Source organism: Natator depressus, chromosome 8 (genome assembly GCF_965152275.1).
Source record: "Natator depressus isolate rNatDep1 chromosome 8, rNatDep2.hap1, whole genome shotgun sequence".
Lineage (NCBI taxonomy): Eukaryota > Metazoa > Chordata > Testudines > Cheloniidae > Natator > Natator depressus.
The window spans coordinates 16,981,199-17,002,692 of NC_134241.1; the positions used below are offsets into that span (position 1 = coordinate 16,981,199).

The 21,494-nt window shown below is 42.7% G+C and overlaps 1 non-coding gene across 1 annotated transcript; it reads left to right on the forward strand.

Annotated features, from left to right (window-relative positions):
- Positions 1–19,188: 19,188 nt before the first annotated feature.
- Positions 19,189–19,298, forward strand: LOC141993071 (U6 spliceosomal RNA). Its single transcript, XR_012640763.1, has one exon. It is a non-coding gene; the product is annotated as a U6 spliceosomal RNA (small nuclear RNA).
- The last annotated feature ends 2,196 nt before the right edge of the window (positions 19,299–21,494 follow it).

Sequence of the window (21,494 nt, forward strand, 5' to 3'; positions counted from 1 at the left end):
TGTGTAGAAGGACTGGAGAGTTCAAATAAAGTGCACTCATTCCCCAGGCCAAGCAAAGCTCAACTACAGTACATTGTGATTTTCATAAAATGTTGCAATTTACTTTGTTTTTATGTTTTAACAAGAGGAAAAGATAGCGAAGGTAAAGAATAATTTATTCAGCTCCCCCCCCCCTTTTTTTTGACGTTACGTTTATTCCTCTGACATAATTTGTGAGAAAAAGTGAGTATTCCTACAAAACTCTATATTTGCATGTCTGTTTGTGCACACAAATGCAGAATATGCATGCAAATGGATGTGACAGTTTGGGGAACCTGTTTAAGTACAACTTATGACTGTTTGATATTATGAACGACCTGTGCCCTTGCAATGGTCTCTATGGCATTCTTACATCATATTTTTCGTGGCAAGGAGTAGGGAACCGTGCCTGGGTGGCTGCCTCTGAGGGTAGGTCTACACAGCAATAGACTGTGGCTGACTTGGGTCCGATGACTCAGACTCATGGGGATCAGGCTGTGGGGCTATAAAATTGCAGTGTACACGTTTGGGCTGGAGACCCTGTGAGGGGGGAGGTCCCAGAATCTGGGCTCCAACCTGAGCCCAAAGGTACATTGCAATTTTATAGCCCCACAGCTTGAGCCCCATGAGTCCAAGTCAGATGACCCAGGCTAGCCAGGGTTGTGCCATGGGTCTCTTATCACAGTGTAGCTGTACCCTGAATGGGACAGTCATTAAGGACCATCAACAACATGAAAGCCTTGCCCTAGCGGAACAATGGAGTGCCTGCAATTTAGGTAAAACCAATTCTCTCCAGCTTCTCTGCAGAGGAATGGAGAATGAGGGCAGGGGAACAGGAGAACCAGTTGGTGTTAGTCCTAGTTTTTAAAAACACAGACTGGGATGGTTAGAAACATAAAGGGAGTTTGAGGCACAGGAGTCTGAGGGCAGGTCTACAGTGCGCAGCTGCACCACTGTAGCATGTCTGGTGAAGACGCTTCAAATTGACTGGAGAAAGCTCGCCATCGACTTAACTCCACCTCCTCGAGAGGCAGTAGCTATGTTGGCAGGAGAGCTCAGGGATGCGGATTTTTCACACCCCTGAGGGACATAGTTATACCAAAGTAAGTATGTAGTGTAGACCAAGCTACAGTGAGAGGGGACTCCATGATCTGGAAGAGAAGCCTGAGCTAGGGGTGTGAGCTCAAGAAGAGGGAATTTGGAACTCTGAAAGGATCCTGACCAACCCCAAAAGAATGCTCAAGGCTGGTGAGGAAACTGAAGCAGGGGTATTGCTTACAGATGTTTCTTATATTGCCAGGACCTGTATGTATATTTTGTGCTGCCAAAAGTTAAGAGTGATTGGTTTTAGAAATTCCTCTGCAAAGTCTGTCTTACGCCCTCAGCTCTCATGTGTCCCTGAAAGGTTAAACAATAAACCAAAGCTCTCCAGTGTTCCACCTCGGGGGTGGGCATAGGGTTGCCAATTTTGTAATATTTAAAAACCAGACACTCCAGCAGGAGTGCTGGAACCTCATCTGCCCCGCCTCTTCCCCCACAGGCCCTGCTCCTGCCCTGCCCGTTCCCCAAGACCCCACCCCGATTTGCTCCTCTTTCCCCCTCCTGCCGTCACTGGCTGCTCTTCCCCACCTCTGCCCGTGTCAGGGGGGACTTGCCTGTGGAGCCGGGTCTGGGAGCTGCAGTTGCCCAACACAGGTAGGAGGCGGCCACGGCTAAATAGGGGCTGGTGCAGGTAATGACTTGGCACCTCCCCCACCTGCAGTAACTGGACTTTGTGTGTCCAGTCAATAGATCTGACCAGACACTGTGAGGTCCCCTTTTTGACTGGACTTTCCGGTCGAAAACCGGGCACCTGGCCACCTACATGGGTGTGTTTAAGCTATTAGAGTCTGGGGAGGGGAGGGGAGGGGGTTCAGCACTGGTCTTGGGGTCACCTTTGAGAAGGGGTACCAGACAGGAGTCTTTCTTCAGCCTGTAGGCTCACTGCCTGGACAAAGAGAGAGTGCCTAGAATGTACCCAGACCCCAGGGAGCTAGAAAGCACACAGATCCAGCATCTGGGTCCAAACACAGCAGCCTGAGTGCCCAGCAAGGGGGAGCTTGATCAGGTCTGAGATAGGACACATCCATGAATTCTGTAGACATATAATATTAGTGGAGGACTTGGTAAATTTGACTCTCTGCCTCTGGATTAGTGGATGGTTACACAGCTGTCTGTGCCAGAACTCAAAAAAGAACATGGCTTCTGCAATATTGCCAATTGTTACAGCAATGCTGTACTGCTTCACCTTGGCTTGAGCTCTTATCAACTCTCACAAGCTCAGTGTGGTCAGTATTTGCATGGGAGTCCTTCAAATCAGACTGAAGGTGAAGCCAGGAATGGGTTGGATTCAGTAAGCAGTCCTTTAAGCATGCTGCTAAGCACTGTGCTGTGGAAGTTGCTTACTTACAGATAAGCTAGAAAGGCAATTAATGGTAAAAAATATTTGGTAATTGAAATCCCCATGTCTCTTTTCATAAGATAAGTTATTTTCTGTGTCAAATTCAAAGTTAGGTAACTGAATTCTGCCTCTTTAAATTCCCCCTAGATTTTAGACAGTGTGGTTCTTCACTTCCTGTCCCAAACTGTTATGTAGTGTTTAAAAACTCTCATATTCCTCCCTATTTGTGTGGTAGGCAAACAGTTCTTTTATACATATTATTTTTAATTCTTTGGGGTTCTTCAAGGTGAGAAGAAAATCAATATAAGAGGCCAACTTGGCTGGAACTGTCAATCTTAATGCTCTCAAATACTTTTTTCCATAAAACTTGGGCAATGATAATTTCTTTCTTATCTGAATGTGTAACTTGATAATTCTGCTTAGTCAGAGAACACATTCACAGGATGTTTGTCTCTGCTATTGTCCTGTCTAATTCTGCTTGTATTCACATTTGCCTTGAAAAAGTTGATAATGGCTGCTGTCAACCAAGATTTATCTACATCAAACTTTTTTCTATCAGACATGACCCAGCCATGAAATCAATCAAATAGGGCCTTAAGGCCTTATTTACTGGCTGTCTAGGAGATTAGTGATATGGTTCATAACATTTCCCAACTTCCTTTCCTTAGAGATGCCTCTTCTGTCTGGGTTGTAGAGCTTCTGGGATACTATGACATGACCTTTTTTCCTTTGCCTATCTGAAGTTCCTCTGATTGTCTCATTTAGTCAATGGTATTTGTCCTAGCTTTCTATCCTAAGTTCTGTGTTTTATATTGCTGTGCACTGTTAAACAATTTCTGTGCCTCTCCCTAGAGATGACTTCAATTTGGGGCTGGATGAAATGATTCTTGTGTGTGTCCTTTGGGATAAAAAATGCTGAATAATGTAGGTCATCATAATTTGACTAGGTAGTCATGTTCACATAATTTGACTCATCTGTCCTTTTCTCCATTGTGGAATCAAATTGTATGTTCACGTACCTTCCTGTTATGGATGTCCAGGGCCTTAATTTATCATTTTCTCTTTTAGGAAGGCCTCTAGCTAGAAGGTAAAGCTTGAGAGATTAAACACTTCAATTTCTCTGAAACATCTGAGTTTCCTAGGCACCAAGAATAGATTGCAAGGTTTGTTTTTTTTTCTTATTTCCTTGGAGAGATTTGTGGGTGAACTTTGAATCGCTGTTCATTTTGCTTTGGGGATGCTCTAATGATTTTATTTGTTGTAACATTTCATGGCAAAAGCATCTAGCAATGGACCTCAAGTTGAGGACGACATGCAAATGAAATGAAGCAAAACTTAGCAAAGGGTTCTTAATACATTTCAGTGAATACACTGCACTTTTTATAGATGCATAGTGTGCTACAGCATATACTAGGGCAGCCTAGATAATAAGACATGACTGATTATAAATGCTGATGTAATGCTTTTCTAGTCCCAGTTGTATTTTCATCTTATTGTGATTAATACCGGTAAAAGTACAGTGTCTTCCTCAAACACCTGGACTGTTGACCTTTTAGACTGAAAAAAATTGCATTTTTAAATAAGACGCATATCTTTCCCCTATAGAACCCACTAAAGTATGTATCCCAATCCAGGTATTTACAGAAACATATTGCAACCATATAAGATTTTGTTAGTTTAGTTTAAGATTCCTTTGCCATGTTTTCAAAATAGTCACAGAGGACAAGTTACAGCCTTTACTGAAACAAAAGGGCCATTTTATTCAAGGTTGATTTTGCCAGAGTAAAGAATGCAGGATTTGGCCTGAAGTCAGGAGCAGCGGAAGTGCCCTAAAAGTGCGGGGGCCGCAGGCATCCGAACAGTGGCCTACCCACTGCGTCACCTCTTCCACCGAGGCCCTGCTCCCGTGCTGCCTCTTCCCTGCCCCCAAGACTTCATCGCCCGCTTGCTCCTCTCCACTTTCTCCCCCCCGTCACTCACCCTTAGACCTGGTAAAAAATGGGGGGCCATGTCCTCCCCCGCCCCATTCTAGCATCCCTGCTTGAAGTAAAGTTATCATTATTATTGTATTACACCAGTGCATATAGATCCTAACCAAGAACAAGGTGCCTTTGTGCTAGGGACTGGCCAAACACATAGTCCCTGCCCCAAGGAGCTTACAGTCTTTCTAGAAAAGACCAACAAAGTGGGAGGAATAACATGTAATTCTGATGGTTGTATCATGGTGATGTAGCATGATGATTCACAATCAAAATGCAACCTTCGCAATGCAATGGCTAAATTTGTTCCTTTAGATCATTAAGTGCCTCTGCAGTGTCATCCTTTAAAACTGGCACAACGTTCACTTTCTTCCAGTCTTCTGAAACTTCCCCAGTGCTCCAAGAGTTATTAAAAATCAACATTAACGGTCCAGCAAGCTCCTCAGTCAGCTCTTTTAAAACACTTGGGTGCAAGTTATCTGGACCTACTGATTTAAAAATGTCTAACTGTAGTAGCTTCTGTTTAACATCCTCTAGAGATACTAGTGGAATGGAAAGAGTGTTATCACCCTATTATGAGATTATACTATCTGTTTTTCCAGTTTGAATGGAAACCACGCTTAAGTATGCTGTTTCACATGTGTATGAAACCAGGCAAAATGCAATGGTTTTAGGTGAGTTTTACTTTGAGATGCAAGTTTTACTCAGGACAGGAATTCAGAATGAAACTTAGCAGGGTTCTTAGTGGAAATTCCAATTGAAAAGTTCCAACTGATTCCTGCTGGTTCCAGGTGGCCAGCTAGGTTTTGGACCTGAGCAATGAATTGTATCTAAGGGTTCCTCACATTAAACCAGTCAAGACCACTAGAAACCACAAACTCCAGCAAAAGGATTATAATGGAGTCTACTGGAAGTTTCATTGGGACACCAAACTAAATGGGATGAAAATGGGTGGGGGGGGGGTGAAGAGAGGAGTTCATACAGACTGTGAACCAACCCAGCTGTAATCTCAACATCAAATTGTGTGTAGGATAACGCAACAGAATTTGGATTCTTTATGGTAACTGAGGGCACAATCTGGAAACTGTTTCAATTCTGACTACTTTCTAATAGCTTTCTCCCTTGGACACAAAAAACCATGTGCAAAATTGAGGAAACAAAATTCTTAAAGTGATAATAATCAAGTTCACTGGGTAACCAAAAATAGGAGCACTAAATTGTCAGAGTATTCTAAATATCTATCCTGTACAACTTTCCGGCTTTTGACTAAAGTACTGGATATCACCACTGCTATGAATCTGTTTTCCCCTCCCACTCCTTGTTGTATGCTCTCTTCTCCCAGTCCTGTGGTACCAGGTAGTCCAATTTAGTGACTCAGGATTGGTGACAAGACAAAGAGGAGAGTGGTAAATTCGCACTGAAAGGAGGGGTGGGGGGAAAGGTGTGAGAGAGACTGATAGATGTAGGATAGAAGGAAGGAGAGCTTCTCAAACTTAAGTGTTCCTCCTCAGTCACTTTGACACTGAAGAAAATAAAATGCAAGAACAACAACTTCATGTGGAAGCAGGCAATGAATAGAAAAATGAATCTCACTATCAATTTATTACTGTGACCTGCCTGTACAGAGAGAGTCCAATTTATAAAGACATATGTGTGCTGCTCATGAATACTGCCCCTCCTCCCACCTTTAATCCATTAATACTGACATTTTTCAAGCTACTAGGAACACTGAAATAAAGGGCATTTTTAGAAGTAGCACAAAAGGGAACTTTTCTTGGAAAAGCAATGGGTGAGCAAGGGTAGCTGTGACCTTGAGTTCTAATGCAGTGTGGGGAGGCAGAGAAGCATAGGGGTTGTTGTACAAACTCTATTGTGCTGGGTTATATAAAGATTCTGCTATTCAACAGCCTTGGTGACACAGCCTCCTGTATGGAAGCTGATTTTTAACAAAAACAAATACTCTTACAAATATTAATGGTGTTAGTCTCCACTTGGATGTTATTGTTAAATAGTCCTCATTAGACCATTCAAGAACATCACTTGCTTGTCCTCATTCTCTAGCAAGATTATTAGCAGCTTGATTCTGCAAGGTGCTGATTGCTGTGTCCAGCAATGCACTTAAGTATGTGCTTAACTTCATGCATGTGTGTAGTCCTATTGAAGTCAATGGGACTACCAAGTGCTCAAAGTTAAACAGATACTTAAGTGTTTTGCTGGTTCAGGGACAAAATGATGAGCACCTTGCAGGACCAAGCCCTAAAGCACTGCTATAATTCTCACCAGTTGGAGTGCTCAGAGCATTAGCTATGCAGTTTCCCAGCAGGATCACTTCACATCATAATCTGGTTAGATAAGGGTGGAAACAAAGAGTCTTCTCAAGGTTTTGCTAATTTGTTACTCCACTAAATGATATCCTTGCTGCAGCCTATCATCTTCAGTGATCGGTACTGCTAGGTCAGATCAGTACAGCTGAAGGGAATTGATTTGTCTTGCCTCGCTAGCACATTCATGTGTAAGACTTCACATCCAGGGCAGTTTAATTTTGAAGAATAATAGGACAGCAGCTGCAACTGGGATTTTGACAAGACTTTTTTTTTTTTGTCATTTCAAGTATGTTTTGAGTTGATAGTATTTAATGCATCTGACTTAAGTTCAAAAGCAGCACCTAGTGGTAAGCAGTACGGCTGGTTAGTTGTAACTCAGTATTTGTGATTCAGCACAACTGTAAGATTTGCAGCATACTGTTGCTAAATTCTGTGTCCTCAATCTCCCCAACAACTTTCTTCTTAAAAAAAAAAACAAACAAACAAAAAAAACCCCCACCATTTCAGGCACATTCTTTTTCTAGAGGAGAACTAGCAAAAGAGAGAGAGAAAAAAATACAATTAAGTAAAATAGCTAGTTTCTCTCTCTCTCTCTCTGTCTCTCTGCACACAATAGGTAAGGCAGTCATTTCTGGCCAGCCAAAGCACACAGAATTCTAAAAATTTGATGGAAAAGACCTGTTAAGTCCTCATGCCTCAAGTCCTAGATTATAAAATGGGGGGGGGAGTTTTGAGGGGAAGGGGGTTTACTATTTGTCTGTACAGGAGCTAGTACAATGGAGTCCTGATCCTTGACTGGATTTACTAACTACTACCATAATGCCACAACTGCTACTAACAGTCCATGCTCTGACAGTACCATACAGTATAATTTTAGTTCCTTGTCCAGCCAGATTTTAAATGATCCCCATTGTGGAGCTCCAGCTGCTTCTCCTGGCAAATTCCCTCCTCCTGATGACCATTGATCTTCATTTATAATTTTCTTTAATTGATTTTATTTAGAGGTGCACAGTGCATCCAAAAGATGAAAATCCTAATCAAGCATTTGTGTTGTCGTAGTTTCTCTATTTATCTAGGTTCTCTCATATGACAACCATCACCATGGTATCTGGGTACCAGTTCAAACTGGTTAGGAGATTAAAATTCTGAAGATATGCCTGAAGATATTCTGACAGTCACTGGACGTCAAATGTCTGACTTGTTATGGAGTGTGGATATATGAGGGTGACAGGGAAATTACAAAAATGAGTTTCAAACAATATTTTACAAAGTGCTCTTCAAAGGAAAGGTAAAAAAATCCATAATTGATTTACTTTTAAAATTTCAGTTGTCATAATTTGATGTACATCTTTAAGTGGTGTCTCTTATTCTTTGTCCTATATTTAGAACTCTTGTTACCATAATGACATAATACATTTTATCATATAGAAAACTTATTTTAATGAGTTTGTTCTTGAGTGTTTAGAGTATGTAGGAGATCGTAGGCCTAACGCTATCATAGAATAATAGAATCTCAGGGTTGGAAGGGACCTCAGGAGGTCATCTTGTCCAACCCCCTGCTCAAAGCAGGACAATCCCCAACTAAATCATCCCAGCCAGGGCTTTGTCAAGCCTGACTTTAAAAACCTCAAAGGAAGGAGATTCCACCACCTCCCTAGGTAACTCATTCTAGTGCTTCACCACCCTCCTAGTGAAAAAGTTTTTCCTAATATCCAACCTAAACCTCCCCCACTGCAACTTGAGACCATTACTCCTTGCTCTGTTATCTGCTACCACTGAACAGTCTAGATCCATCCTCTTTGGAACCCCCTTTCAGGTATCTGAAAGCAGCTATCAAATCCCCCCTCATTCTTCTCTTCTGCAGACTAAACAATCCCAGGTCCCTCAGCCTCACCTCATAAGTCATGTGTTCCAGTCCCCTAATCATTTTTGTTGCCCTCTGCTGGACGCTTTCCAATTTTTCCACATCCTTCTTGTAGTGTGGAGCGCAAAACTGGACACAGTACTCCAGATGAGGCCTCACCAACGTCGAATAGAGGGGAATGATCACGTCCCTCGATCTGCTGGCAATGCCCCTACTTATACAGCCCAAAATGCCATTAGCCTTCTTGGCAACAAGGGCACACTGTTGACTCATAGCCAGCTTCTCGTCCACTGTAACCCCTAGGTCCTTTTCTGCAGAACTGCTGCCTAGCCATTCGATCCCTCGTCAGTAGCACTGCATGGGATTCTTCTGTCCTAAGTGCAGGACTCTGCATTTGTCCTTGTTGAACCTCATCAGATTTCTTTTGGCCCAATCCTCTAATTTGTCTAGGGCCCTCTGAATCCTATCCCTACTCTCCAGCGTATCTACCACTCCTCCCAGTTTAGTGTCATCTGCAAAGTTGCTAAGGGTGCAGTCCACACCATCCTCCAGATCATTAATGAAGATATTGAACAAAACAGGCCCCAGGACCGACCCGTGGGACATTCCGCTTGATACCGGTTGCCAATTAGACATGGAGCCATTGAAGGAGATGTGTGTTGCATATTCTGATTTATCTTTAGGTGTACCTGGTACCAGAATCACAGGGGAAGTGTAATGTGAGGTCAGGGATGGAAAGAAATGCAAGAAACAGAAGTCAGGGTTAAGCACACAGTCTCCTAACTAGCAACATTACAGGGGTAACAGAGCCCGACGGAATGCTGGATATGCTGAGAATGAATAGATTAGAGAAGCTGCAAGCCAAAAGAGGCCATGTAATCAGTAGGGTTGCCAACCCTCCAGGATTGTCCTGGGGTCTCCAGGAATTAAAGATTAATATTTAATTTGAAGATTATGTCATGTGATGAAACCTCCAGGAATACATCCAAGTAAAATTGGCATCCTTAGTAATCAGTAGGGTCTCAATTCAGAGTCCTTGAAATGCTGTATGTAAAAGTAAGTGCCTGATGATGCAAAGTGCTGTTTGCTTTTCGTAAGATGTTAAACCCTCACGTCTTATTGACTTTAGTGGAAGTTGAAGGTGCTCAGCATCTGGCAGGATTTGGCTCAGAAAGAGTGCATGGGTTAAAATGAAACTCACCAACTGTAGGTGGTAGGGTTTGCAGACAGACATTCAAAACCAATGTGCTGCCTGTTTAGTTCTGGCCTATCTGATCTCTTCTGTATATTTTTCTATCTCCTGAAGTTCTAATGTTTTATTCTAAAAAATAATAATAACTAATAAAGTCAGTGGCAGTAGCCCAGTTCTCCTGGGCAACCCTGCAATTGCAAATCAGCACACAAAACCACTTCATAATAAAAACAAACAGCGTACACAGCTTAAGACTCCTGAGTACTCCTAACAAACCAGTATTCAACTGAATTTAAATAGATTTTGGTTTCAAGCAACTGAAGAGCTATCATTAAGAGTGAAAACAAATATTTAAAATTATGGAAAGCATCTTGATGGTTTTCTTTGAAAGCTAACTTTAAGGATCCACTGCATTTTTTTTTTAAAGCTGCTACCTTCAAGTCAGTTCTTGTATGGCATATTAATTATGTCCAGAAGTAGCACAGAAATGTTATTCCTCAAGAAAGAAGGTGTGGGAACTCAGTTGAAAATAGACAGAGCTATCATATACAGGCAGTGCCCTCACTGAATTCCTCCTTTTTATAGAGCAGAAAAGATTTTGGTTTGAGAGCATATAGAACCTTTATCATGCTCAGGATAACAAAATATAGTAGTTAAATGAGTGCAGTTATTGTGTAGACAGATGTAGCAGCTAGTAAAATCAGTCCAACATTTCTTACATGGGGGGAGGGGGAATGTTTGCCAGATATCATTATCCCCCTCCACTTTTGTGCGTGTGTGTGTGTGTGTGCGCATCTGTGACATGTCTTTTTTTCTTCTACTAGAGACTGACAGAGCCTTTAATGCATGAATGCTGCATTTTGTGCATACCGACTTTGTTACCCAAAATCCTACCATTAACCATTTATTATTAAGGTCATCCGTCTGATGGGGTAGTGGTACATCTTCTAGTCATTCAGATGCATCAGATGGAGATTTCATAATCTACTAACTTTCCAATATCTGGGAATTATTTTTTCTTTCAACTCCTTATGTTTAGGTGTCATGCCAAGAACTGACATACTGCCAGATATATATTAAAAAGTCTTAGCAAAGGCTTCTGGAATGCAGAGTGCAGAGCCAAACCTATTTCCTTGCTTCATTTGGAGTTATGTTGTTAAAAATGTTCATGATGAGGCTTTGAATGACAATAGCATACATGTAAATGTTTAATTCATTAAGCAAAAAAGGAGCAGCTCCTCATGAGGGGAGAATTGTATACTTCAGGCTTAAGTGACCTGACTGCACTCTATAAATCAGACAATGTCCTCAACCAGCTTTAAAATACATCATGTTGAACATTTCAGGAGAAAAATATTTTCATATTGAAGCAGACTTAAAACCAGAATCCTTTTTAGGAATGGTAGGAGAATGTAGGAATTATTATCCCATATGAGATCACCTAGGCCTTGTCTACACTGGCCAGTTTATGCGCAGTAAAGCAGCTTTCTGCGTTGTAACTTTGTGCACTGCACTGTACTCCAAAGGAGAAGGTTGGAATACCTGGACATACACAAATCTTTAACTGTCCCGGGACCCCACCTCCTCCTGGGACCCTCCCTTCCCCCATCCGCCTCAGTGCTGATGTGTTTTTCTGTTTGTCTCTCTCCTCCAGTTGTTGGTTTTTAATAAAATAATTGTTTTGGTTTGAAAGCTATCTTTATTCCATTAGTTGAAAGCAAACACAGCCCTGCAAAGCAACAGGCAATTTTCTGACACCTTCATATTGCATCGTCTGCACCAATTACAATCACCTCCTAGCATTACAAGCACTGCACTCCGAGCATAGCGACCAATATTACTGGCTTTCAGCTTCATTTTGCTGCCTCAAGGCATCCCTGATCCTTATGGCCCTGCGCTGCACCCCTCTAATAGCCCTGGTCTCTGGTTGTTCAAATTCAGCCTCCAGGTGCTGAGTTTCAGCGGTCCAGCCCTGGGTGAAGCTTTCACCCTTCCCTTCACAAATATCATGGAGCGTACAGCATGCGGCTATAAGCATAGGAATATTGTCATCGGTTAGGTCCAGCCTCCCATATAGGCAGCGCCAGGAGGCCTTTAAATGGCCAAAAGCACACTCAACAGTCATTTTGCACTTGCTCAGCCTGTTGTTGAACCACTCCTTACTACAGTCAAGGTGTCCCATGTATAACTTCATAAGCCACGGCATTAAGGGGTAGGCAGGGTCTCCCAGGATCACAATGGGAATTTCAAATTCCCCTATGGTGATCTTCTGGTCCGGAAAGAAAGTTCCCACTTGCAGCTTCCTGAATAGGCCAGTGTTCCAAAAGATGCGTGCGTCATGCACCTTTCTGAACCAGCCTGCATTAATGTCTGTGAAATGCCCATGGTGATCCACAAGCACCTGTGTCGCACCCCAATGCCCCCCCCCCCCGCCAGGGAGTCTCCAGGGAAGGCAGATCAGCATTGTATGCGGCTAACACTGTTGCAAGCATCGCAAAGCATTTTGGGGAGGGTCAAAGATGTGTGAGTGGAGAGTGGAAGTTTCCTTTTCAGAATACAAGAGGTCGGGGGAAGGGGGGGAAAGAAGAAGAGCAGAGAACGGGTTAACTCAACACTTCAGTTAGCTCCATGTGAAGATAAGACGCTGGCCCTGGCCCAAGGTCATGGGCTCGACGAGAAATCAGCAGCTGCCCAGCTGTGAGAAGAGGAGAACTAAGTTGAGTAGAGCTGCAGAGATAGCAGCGAGAACAGTGAGAGCAAATGAGATGGCGACAGCGAAGGCCAATAGAAGAGAAAACAAAGTCTCTGGAGCCAAAACCGAGGAGGCCACAGCAAGCCGGTTTGGACTGGCACAAAGAGCACCAGAAGCAGAGGTCCCTGAGCAAAATACCCGCCCCCGCAAAGGAGCCCAGGACTTAAAACCCGCCTGAGAGCTGAAGCAATGCTTTCTTTCTTCCCTGAGTGACATGGGAGCGTTCCCAACACTTTCTGCTGTTATTTTATTAATGACAGGTTTCAGAGTAACAGCCGTGTTAGTCTGTATTTGCAAAATGAAAAGGAGTACTTGCGGCACCTTAGAGACTAACCAATTTATTTGAACGTAAGCTTTCATGAGCTACAGTTCACTTCATTTTCATGGTTTGTGTGTATAAAAACGTCTTCTGTACTTTCCACAGTATGCATCCGATGAAGTGAGCTGTAGCTCACGAAAGCTTATGCTCAGATAAATTGGTTAGTCTCTAAGGTGCCACAAGTACTCCTTTTATTTTATTAATAAAGCTTTAAAATTTAGACACTTGGTGTGCCTCATCATCTCCTCCCCAAACAGATCCTGTGGCCCTAGCCTGATCAACTGTGGCCCCAGGCAGATTGGTAACAAAAATCTGTCACACCTGGAGAAACATAGAGAAATACCCCTTCTGATTAATGTACTCGGTGGCTAGGTGGTCTGGTGCCAGAATTGGAATATGTGTGCCATCTATCACCCCTCCGCCATTAGGGAAGCCCATTTGTATAAAGTCATCCACAATGTCATGCATGTTGCCCAGAGTCATGGTCTTTCAGAGCAGGATGCGATTAATGGCCCTGCAAACTTCCGTCAACATGAGTCCAGTGGTTGACTTTCCCACTCTGAACTGGTTAGTGACCAATCGGTAGCAGTATAGAGTAGCCAGCTTCCACAGTGCAATCGCCGCACACTTCTCCAAAGATAGGGCAGCTCTCATTCTCGTGTCCTTGCACCGCAGGACTGGGGCGAGCTCATCACACAGTCCCATGAATGTGGCTTTCCTCATCCAAAAGTTCTGAGGCCATTGCTCGTCATCCCAGACGTGCATGATGATGTGATCCCACCACTCAGTGCTTGTTTCCTGAGCCCAAAAGCGGCGTTCTGCTGTTGTCAGCACCTCCGGGAATGCCAGAAACAATCTTGTGTCGTAGCTGCTATGCGTGGTGAGATCAATGTCGAACGGCTCTTGCCTTTGTAGTTTAAGGAATAACTCCACTGCCACTCGTGAAGTGTTAGTGAGATCGAGCAGCATATTGGTCAACAGGGATCCATTCCTGCAGCCCGAAGAGGCAGAGCGTGCAGTACACAAACCATTGAAAGATGGTGCCAAATGCAGATGGAAGCACAGGGATTGCTGCGATGTGAAGCAATGCATCATGGGGCATTGGGACAGGACCCAGGATGTCCCACGACACCCTCCGCCTTCCCACAGCTCTTAGCGGCAGAAGAGGAAGAGATGCTCTGTGGGATTGCTGTCCAGAGTGCACTGCTCCGAATACCGCTGCAAGTGCTGCAAGTGTGAACACACTATTGCGCAGGCAGCTGTCAGTGTGAACACACAACAGCAATTTCCCTTCAGCGCTCTCTGAGCGCCGCAGTAACTGCTGGCACTGTAACTCTGCTAGTGTAGACCTACCCCTACAGGGGTGTTAATGGGTCACTTCACCTTGAATGGTCCTTTAGAATATGAGCTAACTACTTATACTAAACTATCTGTTCCACCTTGTATTTTGCTTTCCCGGACCTGAGGAAGAGCTCTGTGCCACTCAGAAGCTGGTCCAATGAAAGATCCACCTTGTCTCGCTAATATAAAAATGTATGTTGTACGGTTCCTGTGTCCGTAGGTTCAATAAGGGTTTATTATGCACTATAAATAGCTTCTTGTTAGCTCTTAACAGTATTGTCTTCGGCAGTGATGATATAGGAGGATTTAGAAGAAGGGGGGGAAACAATGACGACAAAAAAGTCTCCATATTCACCTAGATATTTGTGCATGCTTCCTGCTAATACTTTTTCAGCTCGTTTTGATTCCCTGTGATAATGCTCACACCCCAGGCCAATTTGAATGAAGAAAGCACAAGACCTGAGACTGGCAATGGGGCAGGGATGGTGCCAAAGCACATGGTAGTGAGCCTGTAAGTAATCGTGTTCTTTATTTCAGCTATTTTAAATGCAATGATGGCTCTAGGCCAGCGTTTTACCTGGGGCTATAGGATTTGCCTTAGCTGTACTCCCTGAGTTCTGAAAGTGTCTGTTCTCCTCTGTGTCTGTCAGTCAGGCTCTTCACTGCATTGCCTGCTTTGAAGCTCCTTTCTACCAGGAAATACACACAGGTGCACAACACAAGTCTGGTCCACTGAAGAGATGGTCCATATGCAGGGAAGAGGTACTTGGTGTGTTAAAATAAAGGCTGGGAGTAGTGAAAAGAATGGGGAAATCATTGCAACAACAATGAATATATAGAGTGGGATCCATAAAGGTACTTCGGACCCAAGTCTCAGGTCTAGACTCCACTGCCATCCACAAACTCCCACTGAACCCTGTAGGTGCTTACATTCACTTCATGCCTAAATTATCAGCATTGAAGTTCCTTCAGTGCCTAAGTTTCTGCCTCTGGGCATGCACATGGCTGCCTCCCTATAAGCATCCAGATGCCTATCTCCCATTGAAGCCCCAGGGTGATTCACAAACTGGGGGAAGATAAAAAGAAAAGAAGTACTTGTGGCACCTTAGAGACTAACAAATTTATTTGAGCATAAGCTTTCGTGAGCTACAGCTCACTTCATCGGATGCATGCAGTGGAAAATACAGTAGGGCAATTTTATATATGTAGAGAACATGAAACAATGGGTGTTACTATACACACTGTAATGAGAGTGATCAGGTAAGGTGAGCTATTATCAGCAGGAGAGAAAAAAAGATAGGCATTCCTCTGCCTAAAATGTGTGTAGGGCCCAATGTGGTAGGCAGCTTCTGAGCATGTCTGCCAGATCAGGTCCCGTTCAAAATCTTGCCAGAGGAGGTGGGGGTTGCGGTTCGGCTCACCTTATAACTTTTAGCCTAGTAGAGAGTGCTCTTACCACTGAGCTATGGGATATTCTGGTGAGGGCCTCCCTCAGTCTCTCCCGTTGAAACTGTTTCACTGCTTCTACCCAAAGGCAGAAGCATCACAGCCTGAAGTGAGGAGGAGGCAGTGTGACCAGGGAATAGGAGCTTGGACCGGGAGAACTGGCTTCTAATTCTAGCACACCTGTTTGGTGTCCTTGGGACAAATCTCACCTTCTCGTGGCTGTTTCCCCATGCATGATATGGGGGTGATAATGCATGTGCACTTTGAAGACTCTCCAATGGCTTAACAAAGATAAGAGCTAAGATGTTTATTTTTTAAACATTAGGAGAAATCTCATGTAAGCGTAATGTCACTGAAGTTCATGATTTTTCATTGACTCTCTAAATTTGCAAATCCATTCGCTGTGCTTCTGATTATTATAGTGCTTGAAAGTCAAATCATTTGCCATGATTTCTCACACTGTTTGATACCTTTATTAGCTTTAAATATAAGAACTTTGGTGTTTAATGTGAAAATACTGAAAGGGCCTGGGTAGGTTAAATACATGAATTTTCCACTTCCGATGACCTGAATTTGCACCGGCAATGGCCATTTGCTTGTTGCATAAATCACCTCACAATTAATCAGAATTGTTCATCTCTGGTGTGAGAGAGGCTGACAATGGAGGTAGCAGGACGTGTTATAGGTCCCGATTTAACTTCAGATATATTGGCTGAGTTGTGTGGGTGGGGAGACAGGAGTAGAGTAATGGTGGGGAGGGTCAGGGTTTGAAAATGAGCAGAGAATTGCTTTGGCAGAGCTGTAGAGGTGACCAAATTAGTAGCACATGTGTTCAGGCCTAGTCTGTTTATATTCCTTTGGGGGAAAACTTGTTTCCTCATGAAACCAACTTCCTATTGAATTACTATGAAAACTAAAGGGGATAGGGTTTAGAGCTTTAGTATGGGGGTATTAAGGGTAGGAAAGTTACAGATTCTATACCAGTGCTCTAGTTATTATCCAAAGCCTCCTGACTTCAAGATTCTATCCGGTCCGTATTCCCCCCAGGTTCTGGAATTCTGCAATGATTCCTTTGAAATTAAGAATGTAAGGAACAAGAAATGGCCAAATGTGATTATTCCAGGGACTGCTTAGAGATCCAAGTGTAAAAAACAAAACAAAAAGCCACCCTCAAACATATTTCCTGGAAATAAAAATAAAAATAAAAACAATAAAAAGGGGAGAAAACCAAGTAAGAATATTTCAGAGCCATTTAAGGCACAAAAGAATTAGTGTTCCCTCAGTGAATTCTTCACACACACACACACACCACACACACACTCACACATATAAACAAATGAACAACCTCCCCCTTCCCCCCCCAAACAAACAAAACCTTATAAATCAATAACTCTATTTCTCCTACAGGGTACAGAAAAAAGAGAATGAAAAATAATAACAATCTCTCTCTTTTTATATATATATATATATATAAAACTTTCAGATACTATGGTGATGGGGAACTTCTGAATACCTACAAAAGATGCATCAATAGTGATGTATTACCTTTCCTTTCTGCCCCCCAGGAGTGGTAGAAATTCATGGTTTAGCATATTGAAAAGTAAACTGGACAAAGCACAGTAAAGAACAATCCTGCATTAGCAGGGAGACGGACCAGGTGACTTTAAAAAAGCATTATTTTAAATTGCCAGTGTTTTAAAACCAACCAAGGTTCCAAGCCACCAAATGCATGCTTAGTTTCCCTCATTAGCGTAGGCCAACTGAAATCAATGGGCGTCTGCATGTTGGTAAAGTAACTTAAGAACATAAGTCTGTGCAGGACTGGGTGCCTGTGATTAGAAGAACACACAGTAAGAGCAGGATTGCAACTGTGGAACAAATAATAATTTTGCATATTGACAATGATATTTCTGACACTGTATTGCACATAATGTACAGAATGAATGGAATTTATTTTTAATGACAAAATTAGTAAATCTTATGACCTTTAAAAAGCACGACACAGCATTCAAAATATATTATAGCATGAACATTGGGCAATTTTTAATACAGTTTGAATAGTTATGTATCTCATTTATGTATTATTCATGGTGAATAGTAAATTGTTGTAATAACATCTATTTGATTATGAATAAAAGATGAATATCTGGTTTAATGACCTGACAGTTACAAAAATTAGGTTTATGAACATTTTTATTGCTTTTATTTTTTGATAACGATTGACTCAGTGGCTTTCTGTCACACCCAGACATATACAACATCCTTCCTTGTCTTGCAAAAATGTATAACATTCATTACTCCTGTTAACCTTTCTAAGCACAGGCTCACATAGTCAACAGTGAGCATAGCGTGGGTGCCTGCAACTACCTGTATTTGGCTCCTGATTTTGCAAAGGGCTCCGCCCACATGGAGCCCATTGCAGAACTGGATTTATACACTCCCTTTTGCACGCAGTTACCTTATTTGTGTTCCCATCAGTGTACTTGTTCTCCTTTTGCTTGCAGTGATTCTCCACCTATGTAACTACGTTGACTTCAGGGGAGTTATTCCTGATTTACATGACTGAAAGGAGAATCAGGCCCTGGGCATGCAAATGAGAGCTCCTGGAGTGCAACAGGGACATATGTATTTTTGCAGGTATACTTATGAGTCTCAGATTTTAAAATGTGGTGCTCAGTATTTATTCAGTCAGCCTAGCCTGCCACATTCTGTTTTCTCAGGAGGTCTCAATTAAGCCCAATCTTACTTTGCAAAACAACATTTTCAGCTCCATTACATCAACTGCACTGAAATAAACATAACACACAAACAACAATAATGGTTTTTTGCTAACTGATCTTTTATAACAACTCTGCAAGCACAAGCAGGCTCAGGTGTGTTCTGGGCAAAGTGCCTCTCTGAGTCTACCTCTCACTCCTATATATAAATGGGAAGGGAAGGAACAGCTATTTTTAAGGATAGGGCTATGCAAGTCCCTGGTTCTACCCCAAAAACAAGGGTAGAACAAGGGTAGGCCTCAGTGTAATAACTGGATTCTTTCCTTGTGTGGAATTTCTTTGTTCCATTTCATTGCTAAGGTCCTGATACTGAAAACACTCTTCCGTGTGAGTAACTTCATGCACAAAGTAGTCCGACTGAGCGTAATAAGGATATTTGTGGTTGTAACTGTTTGCAGTCTGAGAGCCCCCAAACAGGCTGTAATTCCTAATAGGCATGTAGGAGTCTCCATGTCCATAAACAAATTGTCTTAAGATGTAGGCTGAGGGGATGGGATGGAAGTCAAGGGGAATGCCTTTAGGTAACAAACTTGCTAATAGAATCCTACTACTGGAGAATATGTGCCTCAGTTCATACCTTCCACAGATTTCTTGGCTACCCTGCAGAAAAATGGGGGAGCCAAAAAATCTGTGGGGGCATACACCGCTTCCCTAGCAGCCGGCTTCAGAAAGCAGATCACCGTCCGGGGGGCGGGCATGAGAGCGTGTGTCCATGGAAAGATGTTAAGGGGGTGGGGTTGGGTGCCTGCCTGCTAACAATATACTAAAATTGGATCGATACAGAGAAGATTAGCATGGCCCCTGCGCAAGGATGACACGCAAATTCGTGAAGTGTTCTGGAAAAAAAAAAAAAACCAAGTGAGAGAGACTCACCTTGTCCCTGTGTTCAGGGCTTGGAGTTGTAGGGCCTTGTGAAGCAGGCTCTGTCCCTGACACAGGGCAGAAATGTAACAACTAAGCAGGCAGGCTGCTAATGTTCCCATTGTTAGTTAATTATTCCCATTCTTAGTCAATTATGGATCCTTCACTTTGCCAGAGTGGCGTAAAGGAGCCTTATTGTGAATGACAGTAACAGACTCCTCAGCTAGGAAGGTCTATATGGGCTTTTCTCGCTTTTTTTCTTGTGCCAGAGAGGCACAATGAATGGGGTAAGATTACAGCCCAGGATCTATTTTACTTATCCATTTAAAAAATAAAAAGGCAGGACAATGATTAGCAAAACTGTCTAACTTTCATGTGTGAAACTCTGAGCAATTTAAAGCGACATTCTACTTTACAGAACACCAAACACCAAAATAAAAGTCATGTAATTTAAACGAAAATCCAGGATTATAACTGGAACGCAGAGTTATTGATTACCAAGTATTTGTAATTTAACTTCACCATTTCCTAAACGTATGCAGGTTATTGTGATTCCCCCCCCAGTATGGTAGTTTAAATAAATTATCAGAATAAATGAAACTGGTGCGATTGTATTGCATTACTGGACAAAAAAAGAGAAAAAAAAATTTGCAGAATTTTGGATTCTTTTGGTGCAGAATTCCCCCAGGAGTGTCATATACTATATATGTGTAGTTCTGATTTATTTTTAACTGGGAAAGCTAAAAAAGTATACTTTCAGAACTGTTCCCTGACTTTCAATATTAATAACTTTGTAGCCAGGGAACATTTTTCCTTTCTCTGTTTTCCTGTGTTTTATATTGTCATTTGCTAAACATATTATGACTTACTATTTACCTCACTCTGAAGCTTTGAGACCTTTTGTAGCTTATCCACGTCTGGAATTCCTCAAATAAGTCATTATATATTTGCAATAAATCTTATGAAGAAAAGGGCTAACACATGCAAAATGTAATAGTTTTCCATATAGGCATCTGTTTAAATGATCTGCAGTGAAGTACAGTAGCAGTTAAATGGGGAAAAAAATGACCTATTCTATATCTTAAATCCATTAAAATTTGTGTCTACTAATGGAAAAAGTTAGAGCAGGAAAACGATCAGTTATTTAATGTATGGACATCCTTGGTGTGTTTAAATCCTAAGGTAACTGTCATAGCAAAGAAGCTTGGTGAGAGTTAAACTGTGATCTAAAAATGATGGTGATGTAAGAATGAAGTAAAACTAGCTTTATTATCATCGTTCTCGTGGATGTGCGTGCAGATCATTTCAGAGGAGTTGAATTCAGAGGCTTTAGACCAGGGATCGGCAACCTTTGGCGGGCCAGTTTGTTTACTTGCTGCATCTGCAGGTTCGGATGTGCTGACCGCCGTTTCCCGCAGCCCCCATTGGCCTGGAGTGGCGAACCGCGGCCAGTGGGAGCTGCAGTCTGCCGAACCTGTGGACGCGGCAAGTAAACAAACCGGCCCAGCCCGCCAGGGGGCTTACCCTGGTGGGCCGCATGCCAAAGGTTGCCAATCCCTGCTTTAGACCATTTCTGTTCTGTCAGTACTTAAATTGTAAGCTCTCTGAGGTAGAGACAGTCTTTTTTGTTCTGAGTTTATACAGCACCTAGCACAATGGGGTCTTTGTTCAGGATTGGGGCTCCTAGGTGCTACAGTAATTCAAATAACAAATCCAGGATAACAAAGTTAGTCTAAGATCTTGTCGACGCTTGTGGCGGCATGTCGGGTACGTGCGGCTACATGCCACAGTGAAAAACAGGCTGCATCCACACTGCAGCATGTGGCTACACACCAGCAGTGAAAGGCTCTGGCAGGGGGGAGGCTACACTGCTAAAATCAGCAGTGTAGACATGAGAGGCACTGCTTGGGCATGTCGTGAGCTATGTAGGGTGCACACTAAGGTACGGATGTGTCTGTTCTCTACTTGCCTAAGCAGTGCCTCACTGTCTACACTGATGTTTATACCTATGCTAGCTGGGCATGCAATGTAGGTACTCTGCAAACCACTGTAAGTGCCTAAGATTTATGCTGGTAAAACTGAGACCAGAATGTGGCCTTTTAAATTTGGTTAACTTTAGTCAGCTTCACAATGCAGAATATTAAGTGCCAGTTACTCCACCCATGCTGCTGAAATGCAGCT